The sequence below is a fragment of the Kryptolebias marmoratus genome, linkage group LG18 (assembly GCF_001649575.2).
Source record: "Kryptolebias marmoratus isolate JLee-2015 linkage group LG18, ASM164957v2, whole genome shotgun sequence".
Lineage (NCBI taxonomy): Eukaryota > Metazoa > Chordata > Actinopteri > Cyprinodontiformes > Rivulidae > Kryptolebias > Kryptolebias marmoratus.
In genome coordinates, this window is record NC_051447.1 from 16,126,576 (window position 1) to 16,138,257 (window position 11,682).

The following is an 11,682-nucleotide window of genomic DNA, read 5'->3' on the forward strand; positions in this document are numbered from 1 at the left end:
CAATAAACTGTTTTTTTTACACGTCAGTACAAAGATCGAGCCCAAACCTTTGTTTAAATCTATGCAGCTCAGGTGAATCTTTACTATGTTTATGTTAAATAAATCATAAGTTTCACAATTTGAAACGTCCTGAGAAATGAGCAGGTTGTTCGAAACCATTTTGTTAATTTTAAGATTTATTTCCTTTAATAAAGGCTTGAATAAACCTGGATTTAGTTTAGCTTTTATTCTTTATCCGAGGGGGAAGTCTTTGTATTTCGATGCAGCAGTGATAATATGAGGATAAAAAACTTTTGGCTCGTTTCCTCTCAGCGGCGTTAGAAACGTCTACATTTTAAGGGAAATATCCTCCTGCGTGGCTGGAAGGGAGGTTAATGAAGCCGATCAATTCGTTTCGTTCACACGGTGAACAAAATGGCGCTTTTGTTTTGTGGCCGTGAGCATAAATCTGTAATATTCTTGGGGTCAAAGCTACAAAAGGTCCTCTGCAGAGGAACCAAGGAGCCCCGAGCGGCCCCGAAGCCGCTGCTTGCAGACCCTTAGGTTGATAATTCATGAGGCCACAGAGTTCGTTGTTTTAAATCCCAGCACAAGCCTGGCCTATATGAAGACAGCTAGGTGCTCCGAAGCCGTTTTCGTCTCGCCAAATCGATCCCGAGCGTCCAAACCCTGAATGGATCCGAACAGGATTTTTTTTTTCCCTCCGATCGAGCGCGAAACAACAACGGGAGCTGAGGGAAAACCGGAGCGGAGAGGGTTAAACCGATGCAGCATCCCGGACTCTTTTTTTTTTTCTGCCCCCTCCTCCCTGAAATGATTCACAGTGGAAAGAAAGGGCCTTTTCCCTGTCCTCAGCTGAACTCCACATCAGCTTCCTGTTAGAAAGGCAAGGAGGAAACACCCAGAGCAACACACACACACACACGTGTAACTGCACACAGAGGAAGGCCTTCACTGGCGGATTCTTCGCTGCCAGAGAAATTAGGTCAAGCACTTAAATGGCCTGCACTGAGATTTAAAACATGACGAGTCTGCGGGGTGGCAGCGGGATAAACGAGCACAACAAACACAAACGGGCGACTGTTGCGCGGGAAAATGCACGCCGTGTCAGTCGTGCAGCTTCATTAAACGCCAAAAAATAAAGAGATAATAATAAAAATCTCTGATAGGCGCCCAGCTGCGGAGGCGAACGCGAAGAGGAGGCCGGGTGTGAGAGACGAACGGCGCCCGGAGTGGCCCGAAACGTCGACCGTTCTGCGCTTGTCGTTTAGGGTTTCGGTCGATGAGGGCAGCGAGAGCGACCCCACCAGCCGGAAGCAAAGGGCGCCGTTTTTTTCGCCCCGCGGCCACGGCGAAGCAAGGCCCCGGGGTCTATTGTCTGAGGGCCACCTGCGTTTCTGCTCCATTCGCTAAAAGGCACGACGGCATTTTCCTGTTTATAGCGATGGTCGAGCTTTATAAACATCGTAATACATCACAAAAAATATATATATAAATAAAGGAGTGTGGCAGCAGGAGCAGAGGTCAAAAGGTCAACGCGAGCCAGTTGGTACCTCCTGACATCTTTGTTCCTCCTACATGTTAAAGAGCGAGGAGGTGGAGGCGCAGATCCTGTCTTAGAAAACTTGAAAGCACGGGTGAAGCCTTACCACGCCGGGTCAGAGGGCCCCCCCACAAAAAGAGCTTGATGGCCGATGGAGGGGCGTCCAGACTCCCCCCGCTCCTGCCGAGCTGAGCCGATGTGAGGCTGGTGAAGCGGCGCCCGAGGTCGAAGGAGAACCAGCCTCAGAGCGGAGCCTGGATCCGGTGTCGAGTCGTGCTGCGAAAACACAGTTTTAACACTTTAATTGACACAGGACGCAGAAGAAAAAATGTCTCAGAGCTGCAAAATAATTAAAAAATACAACATGGGTGCAACTTCTAGAGAAGGACAGTGGCCTGGGTTCAGTTATTTTATGTAGTTTTATGAATTAATTACCCACAGCTACAAGATAATAAGATTCAGGGCTTATATAAAAAAATAAGTAAATAAATAAATAAAGAGATGAACCCAATGAACCCAGCTCTCTGTAGTGTCAACACCAGGAAACCTGATGAATGTGTTGCACAAAATAAATCAAAATACAGCTTCACAGGGATGTTTGAAGACATATATGTGTTTTATATTTAAAGTCGAACCCAGAAGGAGACAAAAAGAGGCATAAAAGGCGAATTTCGATGCTCTAATCTGACATTTCCTTGATTTAATCTGATCAGAAAATAACTTCATAATGGCGCGTCAGCCCCGCAGCTCGTCTGTGCTGTCATGTTTCCCCACACACGGCTCATTTCCACCCCGATTAAACGCGCTTTTTCTGGGGAAATCCCGCAAATCGCGGGTCTCCCGCGGGAGCGCCGGGGCGCCGCGGTCCCGCGGTCCGCCGGGCCGCCTCTCCGCGCTCGGATCCGGGACAACAAAGGCGAAGATTATCCGCCGATCGGGAAAGAGAAACTAGGGCACGGAGGAGGCGACCTCTTGTTCCCGTACAGCGAGGAGGGGGGTGTTTTCAGCTCGACTCAGACTGTAACCTTACATGAAGTCAAGCTAAATAATTAAAATAAAGAGGAATATAAAGAGAAATTCGGGAGCACGTACCGACGGTTCAAGTTCAAATTGAAGTTCTTCCTTCGCGGCGTCCCGGCTCAGCTCAGTCCGTGGGCTTCCTATTTCCCACAGCGGCTCTATTATAAGTCCCAAACCGAGCGGGAGAAGACGGTAAAAACAAATAAATAAAAGGCGGTTTTCCTTTCCTTGTGGAGAGGGCAATGGAGTCCCTGCCGCGGAGAGCCGCGTTACCCCCGGTGGTCTCCGCGACTCCTCCGCCGGCCATCTGCCTCGGTTCATCGGGGACGCGAAGGGCTGCGGCTCCGCCAGATGCGTTCGAGTTCAGCCGAGGTGAAGCGGTTACACAACCGGGCTCCCCCCCGCACCACCGCCTCCACCGCCCCGGGGGTGTGCGAGTCGGCACTCTGCGCTGTCGGGGCTGCTCGTCCGGCACCGGCTGAACGGGAGGAAGAGGACTGAAAATAAGACATAAGCGACAGAAAGCGCAGAAATGTCCGCCGAAGCGGCGGAGAGGAGATGATTTTTAACGGCTGCCGCACTACCCCCCACCTCCCCTCTCCTGCCCCCTCCGCCACTCCAAACAGCACTATTTAATTCACTTAAAAACTTTAAAACAGCATTTTATTCTTTTATTTCCGACTATTTTAGAGCTCAAACCAGCTTAAGTTATTTAAAAAAAATACAAACAACTAATAAAAGTTAGAAGTGAACAAAAAAAGTCAAATACAATTTAGACTTGATTTGTTTGAATATGCAGTAAAGGAGAAGTTCATGAATTTACACCTTTAACACCATTTAAAAAATAAAAGCCTGTTTTAAAAAATAAATCTTTTTCCGCCCTGTTTTTTGTGTTTTTAGATTCCACACACTGCATGGGTAAAAACAACTTTAATAAAAAATGTAAAGTTTTGCATGCTAATGTGTGCATTTTGTCAACTAGCAAGCTAGCTTGTTTAAAAATACTGCATAGCACATCACTTTTCTCCCTAAATATACTATATAATCCTCCCACAATTACTAATATAATATAATATAGAAGCAAATATTTAAATATCACTAAATATATATCATAAATTATACACCTGTCAATTTTTCAATGCTGCTATAGGTGTATTTTGCTACCTTTTTAAAATGTCATAATAACTAGCACAACACTTTTCTCCCTACATATGCCCCATAATCCTTACAGAAATGTAAATACAGTCTAATATAGAAAAAAATGACAAAATAACTAAATATATGTCATGTTTTTAACACCTGCCAATTTTGGTGCTTAGCAAGCTAGCCTTTTAAAAATGTAATAACTGGCAAAGCCCTTTCTAAATGTGCTGTATCATCCTTTACACATGTAAATACGCTCTAATGAAATTTTAATAAAAAAAAAAAACTAAATATATGTCAATATAGGTCAAGTTAAAGCCACTGCAAAAAAAAAAGCTGTAAAGTTTTGTATGCTACGTTGTGATTTTTGGCAGCTAGCTTGTTAAAAATATAATAATAACTACCACAACACTTTACTCCTTAAATATGCTCTATAATCCTCACAGAAATATAAATACAGTCCAATATAGATGAAAATGGCATAAAATAACTAAATATAGTTAACACCTGTCAATTTTTTAATGCTGCTGGGTGTATTTTGGCAACTAGCAAGCTAGCTTGTTGAAAATATAATAATAATAAAAATTAGCACAATACTCCCTAAATATGCTGTATTATTCTCACATAATTATAAACCCAGGCTAATATGAGAGAAAATAACAAAAAAAGAGCAAAATATATGTCATAAATCTCACAACTAAAGTTTTATATCCTGTTTATTGCATTGTGGCAGCAAATTTAGAAAAAAATAATAAAAACTCCACTTCAAAAGTGTGCTGTAATATTCTAACACAATTATAAATGTGCTCTAATATGAAATAAATAAATAATATATGTCATTACAGGTGGAGCAGGTAGAACAACTACAAAATTACACAACTGTGAAGTTTTCTATACTGCAACTAACAGGGAAGCTTCTTTAAAAAATAAAAACAACAACCATTACACTTTACTCATTAAATATAGTATATCACCCTCAGACAAATGTAAACACACTTATATGTAAGAAAAAATCAAAATAGTTCATTGTGCATCACAATAGGTAAAACTGACAAAGCAACTATTTATTTTATTTACATTTTTTGCTAATAGCTCGAGTTGTTTGTTGTTAAATAAATATTTAAAGACAATTTTAGGGGGAAAACTTATTTTTAAACAATGAAGAAGACAATAAATAATTCAGCATTTAATAAGTTACTATTATAAAAAAAGTGGGTCATTCGGAGCTGCATTAAACCTCTTTATGAGACCTAATTTAAACAGTATTTTGTTTAATTAACAGTTGAAAGAACATCAAGAAGAGCAGGTAAAATTCTCAAAAATATGTTTTTTTTTTTACTTTAGATAGATAGATAGATAGATAGATAGATAGATAGATAGATAGATAGATAGATAGATAGATAGATAGATAGATAGATAGATAGATAGATAGATAGATAGATAGATAGATAGATAGATAGATAGATAGATAGATAGATAGATAGATAGATAGATAGATAGATAGATATTTTTATTTTTTGCACAGTTATTATTTCATAATGCAGAAGCACAAATTAAAATGCAAGCTAAACAATAAATCTTTCTTTTTTTTCTAGTGGCAATGTACTTCCTTTAAAAGACGTGGATAAAAATTAACTTTGAATAAACACCCGTATGGTATGGTTAAAAATACACTCCCTTACCGAGAAACACTGTGATGTGAAATAATAAAGAATGTGCCTTTAAAATTAATTATTATCCAATGAACAAATTCATTAAAATGCCTTTGGAGGGATTTTTCAGTGGGAGAAAAAAGGGAGTTGAAGAGAAAGTTTTACCGTAAAAACAACAAACAGTTTGCTGAGGAAGTGTGTAATATATATATATGTTATTTAATAAAGAGTTTGTTTTTTAAACGTGTTTTTCTTCTTTTTTATTTTTTGCACAGGTACCAGGAGCTGCACAGCACAAGTGAGCACACCTGGGTGTACAGAGAACAGGTAATATAAAAGTTGAACTCATTGACCGAGAGCCACACCTGCATGCACATAAATATACAGTAGGATTAGAGCGTGTGTGTGTGCGTGCAGGGATTACAGGATGACACAGCTTCACATCGATCCCCTGATGTGACTCCAGCACACGGCATTGTTTCACATCCAAACACGCTTCCCGGTGTTTAAAAGTTACACAAAAAGCTAAATTCTTTGCAGGTATTAAACACTGGAGTGGGCCACCGTGCACTTTTACCGCAGTTAATTAAAATGGAGCTCCTTCTTTGTGATTCTTACAAAAATAACAGGATTTTATCAGAAGTGAAACGGCTGTATGTCAATAAACTGTTTATATAAGGAGAATCATTTAAATAAAAAGTTTTAGTTTTTAATTAAACAATAAATATAAAATAGCACCTATAAATGGGCCATATGCTCTTTTTATATCACATTTTCTACATTTAATAATAAAATATGTAATATATAAATGTAAACAGTAACTTTTGCAAGCAAGTTACTGTTATATAACTTCAGTCTCTTTATGTGATCTGTAAAAATAGCTTAACATTTGTATTGTTTTTCATAAATTATTTAATTTTTTTCCTATTTAGTCCCTTTTTTAGCTATGTTTGTAACTGTTTATGCTGAGAAAAAAAACCTACATAAAAAATAATTTAAAAAAAACAAAGTTGTTAGAAAATCTATAAAACACAGCCAATAAGCAGCTTGATTTACAAAAAAGTAAAAATATTTCTGTAAAATGATTGGCTGCTTCATGTTAGATCATAAGAGATGTCATGGATGTGCACTATTTAGGTCATAAAATAGTTAATTATATAATAAAAAAAGTTAAAAAACAAAACATATTAGACTTTTTTATGTTTTTGAACAGTTTTGTTGGGTTTACCATGTCCTGGATGACTGAGAATCTGCACCACCCTATGTAATTCTGCTTTAAAAAATTAATTTCTGGACTTTTAATTCATCTTTCTGTCATTCGGTAGATTTTTAGGCCATAACTCAGAATATTAAAACAAACAAAGTAGTGACTATGTTGTTAATTTTGCCCCCCCTCTTTAATCTGAAGCAGCAACATGTCCCAGGAAGTGAAGGAGGATCAGACGGCTGAGACAAAGCCAGCCTTCTCCACCGCTCTGGGCCCCCTCGCCGTTTCATTTCAGGCCACCGCTCTCAGACACGGACCGTTCTGCTCGGAGCGTCCAGAGATGGCAGCCAGGAAGAGGGAGGAGGGGGGGGAGGAAAGTGGGAGGAGGACTGCCAGTTCTCCCTCTCCACCCCTCCACCCTGCCCCTCTTCACCACCTGACCTCCTCTTCGCTGTTCCCTCTCGGATGGCTCCTCCGGTCCGGCCTCTCAAACTCTGCTGCAGTGCGGTGCCACGCCCCGGCTTGCACCAGGAAAATCCTGGATCAGGCACACCGGGACACTCGAGTTAGTCATTCCGAGCAGGGAAAAAAAAAGGTGGGGGCCCTAAAACCCCCAAAAACCATCTACCGAACTCCCGGAGAGCTCTCATCGGTTGTTCCGATCTGTTTGCTCTGGCAGAGTCAGAATTGTGCAATGTGTCTCGATTTATTTGGGGAAAAGCAGCGATTGTGACATATCTGGAATACGCTGAATCATATCGTATCCGGGTTGTGAGCGCGCCCGTTTTCACATCCGGTAACCCCCAAAGGTCATCGAACGTCTCTCGGCCTTCTGGAGACCCGACCCGGAGTGTGAGAACGCCGCACGCCTGCACTCCCGCCGGTGGCCGTACGGCATTTTGTGGCTCTGGTCGCCACCGGCAACCAGGTCAATGATTACTGAGAGGGTTGAGCGCATCCTCCGGCTCGGGTCAACGTGAGATAACAGCCGCTGCCCGCAGCCTCAGGCCTTATCAGCGCCTCCTATCAGCCTGCGTTTATGACGCTTTTTTATGAAGAGAAAACATTCTCTGTTTGTAATGTGGCAGATTTTTATCTATAAAAACGCGTTTCGGTGTGAATCCAGGAACTGACTTTCCCTCGCACACTACCGGTCTCTGAGAGCGACTCCACAGACTGACTCAGCTGAAATATATGGGGGGTAAAAATGCCAGGAATCGATTCCATTTGTGTCATTTGAATCGTTCTTTCTAATCTGGAAGCCCATTGACTGGACCACATACGGCCATCTTAGGGCCCGCGGGCCACGACTGTTCTGTTGGCTGTCTCCATTGGACTCAATGACAAACTAGAACTCAAATTTAAATCATACTGCACTTATTATTTTGAAACTAAATCATGTAGTGCTTTTATTTTGAAGGGTTAGGCTTAGGGTTAAGGCTAGAAGAGGGGTTAGGACTAGGAGTTAGGGATTAGGCCTAGGAGTTAGGGTTAGGAGTTATGGGTTAGAGGTTAGGAGTTAGGGGTTAGGGGTTAGGCCTCGGAGTTAGGAGTTAGGCCTAGGAATTAGGAGTTAAGGGTTAGAGGTTAGGAGTTAGGGTTTAGGCCTAGGAATTAGGAGTTAAGGGTTAGAGGTTAGGAGTTAGGGTTATGGGTTATGGGTTAGGAGTTAGGAGTTAGGGTTAGGAGTTAGGGGTTAGGAGTTAGGGGTTATTACCCACGGGTCAGAACTGGACTGTCGGATGTCTCCACTGGACTAGTGACAAACTAGAACTCAAATGTAAATCATTCTGCACGCACTATTTAAAAACTGGCTTTTTTTATGTAGTGCTTTTATTTTGAAGGCGAGCGGAATGCTTGCCTGCAGTGGTAGGAGTCGCTCACAAACCAGACTTGGTGAGAGATTTGGGAACTGCAGCCATGTCGACACAAAGTAAAAGCACAAAGATGGATACAGACTGTAGAGGTTTTGACCACATGTGGACTTTTATGTTTGTTTGTGGACATCGGCAGCAGAGTGGTGCTCTTAATTTGAAGAGTAACCGTCCTCCATATTTAACTCAGGTGACTTCACTGCACTTCTTCAAACTTTAAAGTATCGAAATGGTAGCTAAAAGAGGCACAACACGAGCGGAGATGTAAAAGTTGCAAAATGCTAGCTAAAAGGTAAACATAGCAAAATGCTAGCTTAAAGTTAAAGTAGCCAAACCCTCTCTAAAGGCTAAACTGATACTTAAAAAGCAAAATCATTAACTTTAAAGTAGCAAACCACTAGCTAAAATGAGCAAAATGCAAACTAAGATCGAAAAGTTGTTATACACTAGCTAAAAGGTAAACATAACAAAATGCTAGCTAAAAGGTAAACGTAGCAAAATGCTAGCTTCTAGTTAAAAGTAGCCACACCCTCTGTAAACGTTAAAGCGTTACCTAAAAAGCAAAAACATTAACTTTAAAGTATCAAAGCACTAGCCACGAATAGCTAAAGGCTAGCCTGAAGCTAAAAGTAGCATAATGGGACAAAAAACAGTCAGTTTGCTGAAGTAGATTTCAAAGAGAAGAATATTTGGAAAGACTTGAAGAGATCTCCATGTATCTCTGTGGGGAAATCCTTTTTTATAAATAAAGTTAAACAGCTAAAAGTTGTGGCCGAATCGTCCTGAACGAGCCGAACATATTGCACTCAGGTACGTGACAGAAGCTACGGAGGAGAAGCCGAAGAGTGACGAGGAACAGGGCGGCTGCAGCTGAATCAGGCGTGGACCGCTTGGCAGACACGCGGCGAATGGTTGGAGGAACTCCACAAACGAGTCCAAGTCACGTCCTGTCCCTCCCCTCCCCTCGTCTCCGCTCGGACCGACGCTCCGCCTTCCCTTGTCCTCCCGCGCTCCCGCCCTATCCCCTTTCTACATGACATCATCGGCACATCTGTCGTCCCGACAGGGTGCTGGTGGCACAGACAGGCCGCAGGAACCAAAGGAGCTGCTACTTTCCCCTCCTTTTCGTCCCTGACACCCCTGTCCATTTTCTTTTTTTTCCCGCCATTTCTCGCTCCATCTGCTCGCCTTCCTACGGGGCGAGATTCAGGCGGGCAGGAAGCAGCCATTAAACTAAATGATGCATGAGCCTGACCTCGGCCCTGACCCGTGTGATTGTGAGCAAACTCAATCAGCGAGGTCGGCGCTGACAGCGCTCCCAAAAACACGTTTCTCCCTTCGCCGTTCTCGTTAAAAAACGGTTGCGTGGCTGCGGTTTTGTCGATTTCCGAAGCGTGAGCGTTTGGGAGGGAGTTCAGAGTATGTTTCAGCAGAAAGAGCGCCAGTCCATCGAGGGTTTTCAGAGAAGAACTGCGGCGCAACAGTTCCTCGCCAACGCATTACGCCCGGATCAAACCAAGTCAGTTCTGGTGAAGCAGAAGAACAAACCCCAATCCTGCAATTAAACAAGACTTCTTTAAAAATTACAAAAATAAAAAATAAAAGGCCGAGCGTTCCTGGAGGGAACACCTATCACCTGTTGCCTTTTAACGTCAGATCTCCCAGCGCCTAAAATGTGAAATAAAGGTGAATCTCAGCTGCTATGACACCAAATCTTAGCTCGGTACCTCGAAAACTTACCACGTTTTAGCCATTTTTGTGGGGGGGTTTTCTGTAGCGGCCATCCTGACGAATGAGACGCGGCGAAGGTCCGAGGGTCTCGTTAAAACTTGTCCACCGGTTCACGAACGAGAGACGAAGGAGCGGCTTTCCTGGAGTAATGAGGCTGAATGTTGCATTTTTTCAAAATAAAAGCACAAATAAGAGAAAAGTGAACATTTTGCAGTGAGGTGACAATTTTCAGGGGGATGTTAGGTCTGATTTAAAGGTTTCTATCTGAGCTAAGAGCAGAAGAACTGACCTCAGGGAGAATCGGGATCATTTTCCTGTGCCACGACCCGAGACGTATCGCTGTTTGGATCCAAGATGGCGGCAGAGGTCAGCTCCCTCCCTGCCCTCACGTCAGGCTCTTCTCTGCTTTAGTGGCGCTGAAGGTCATCAACAAGTGACCGCTGCCAAGGTTTTCCTCTTCCGATCGAACTGATTCATGTCGTTTTAACTAAGTCCAAACATTTGGCTTTGGTCAGATTGGAGCGAATTATTCAACTTTATTTTTCAGTTTCTTCAAAAACGTCTCCGACATCTACTTCACTCGCTCTGTTTTTGTCTTCTTATGTTTCTTTTAGCTACTTTTTTCCCCTTTTAGCTACTATCTTGCTAATCGCAGCTTTTAGCTTCAGTTTTGCTAATTCATAAAGTAAGAAGGTTCTCCCAGTCACATCGTATACGAGCTATAAAGTGACAATAAAGATTGTTTTATTCTAGTTTAAGGTTTTAGCTGTGGTTTTGCTACATTTAGCTCTTATCTACAGTTTTGCTCATTTTAACTTTTAGCCACAGCACTGATAATTTTAGCTATGACCTACAATTTTTGCTAATTTAAGCAAGTTTTGCTAAGTGTAGCATTTGACTAAATAGCTTTTAGCTACTTAACTGCAAATTTTAGCTTTTTATCTACAATTAAGCAAATGTTAGCTACGGTTTTGCTAATCTTAGCTTTTAGCTACAATTTATCTCATTTTAGTTTTTACCTAGTTCTGCTAATTTTAACTTTAGCTACTGCGCTGCTAATTTTAGCTTTTACTTAAAATTTTATGTGACTTTAGCTACAGTTTTGCTGAGTTTAGCTTTTAGCTCAAGCTTTACTAGTTTTAGCTGTTTTTGTACTGTACTGCAAATTTTATCTTTTAGCTACAGTTCTGCTAAATTTAACTTTAAGCTACCGAACCGCTAATTTAGGCTTTTACCTACAATTTTGCTAATTTTTGCAACAGTTTTGCTGAGTTTAGCTTTTAGCTGCAGCTTTGGTAGTTTTAGCCTTTTTGCTGCTATTCTGCTAATTCTATCTGTTACCTAAAATGTTGCTAATTTTAGCTCATAGTGACTGTTTTGCCGATTTAAGCTTTTTGCTTCTGATCGTCCTTCTGCTTGTTTTAACTTCAACAGTTAAGTTAAAAAATTAATTCCTGTTTTTCACATTTTCTAAAGTTTTTTCTGAACTGAGTTGAACAGCTAAAAAACATT

The 11,682-nt window shown here is 41.6% G+C and overlaps 1 long non-coding RNA gene across 1 annotated transcript; it reads right to left on the bottom strand.

Annotated features, from left to right (window-relative positions):
* Positions 1-5,192: 5,192 nt before the first annotated feature.
* LOC119617947 lies at positions 5,193-11,126 on the bottom strand. The gene is made up of 3 exons (XR_005234439.1): positions 10,460-11,126; positions 10,180-10,324; positions 5,193-7,103 (listed from the first exon to the last, which is right to left on the bottom strand). It is a non-coding gene; the product is annotated as an uncharacterized LOC119617947 (long non-coding RNA).
* Between the last annotated feature and the right edge of the window lie 556 nt (positions 11,127-11,682).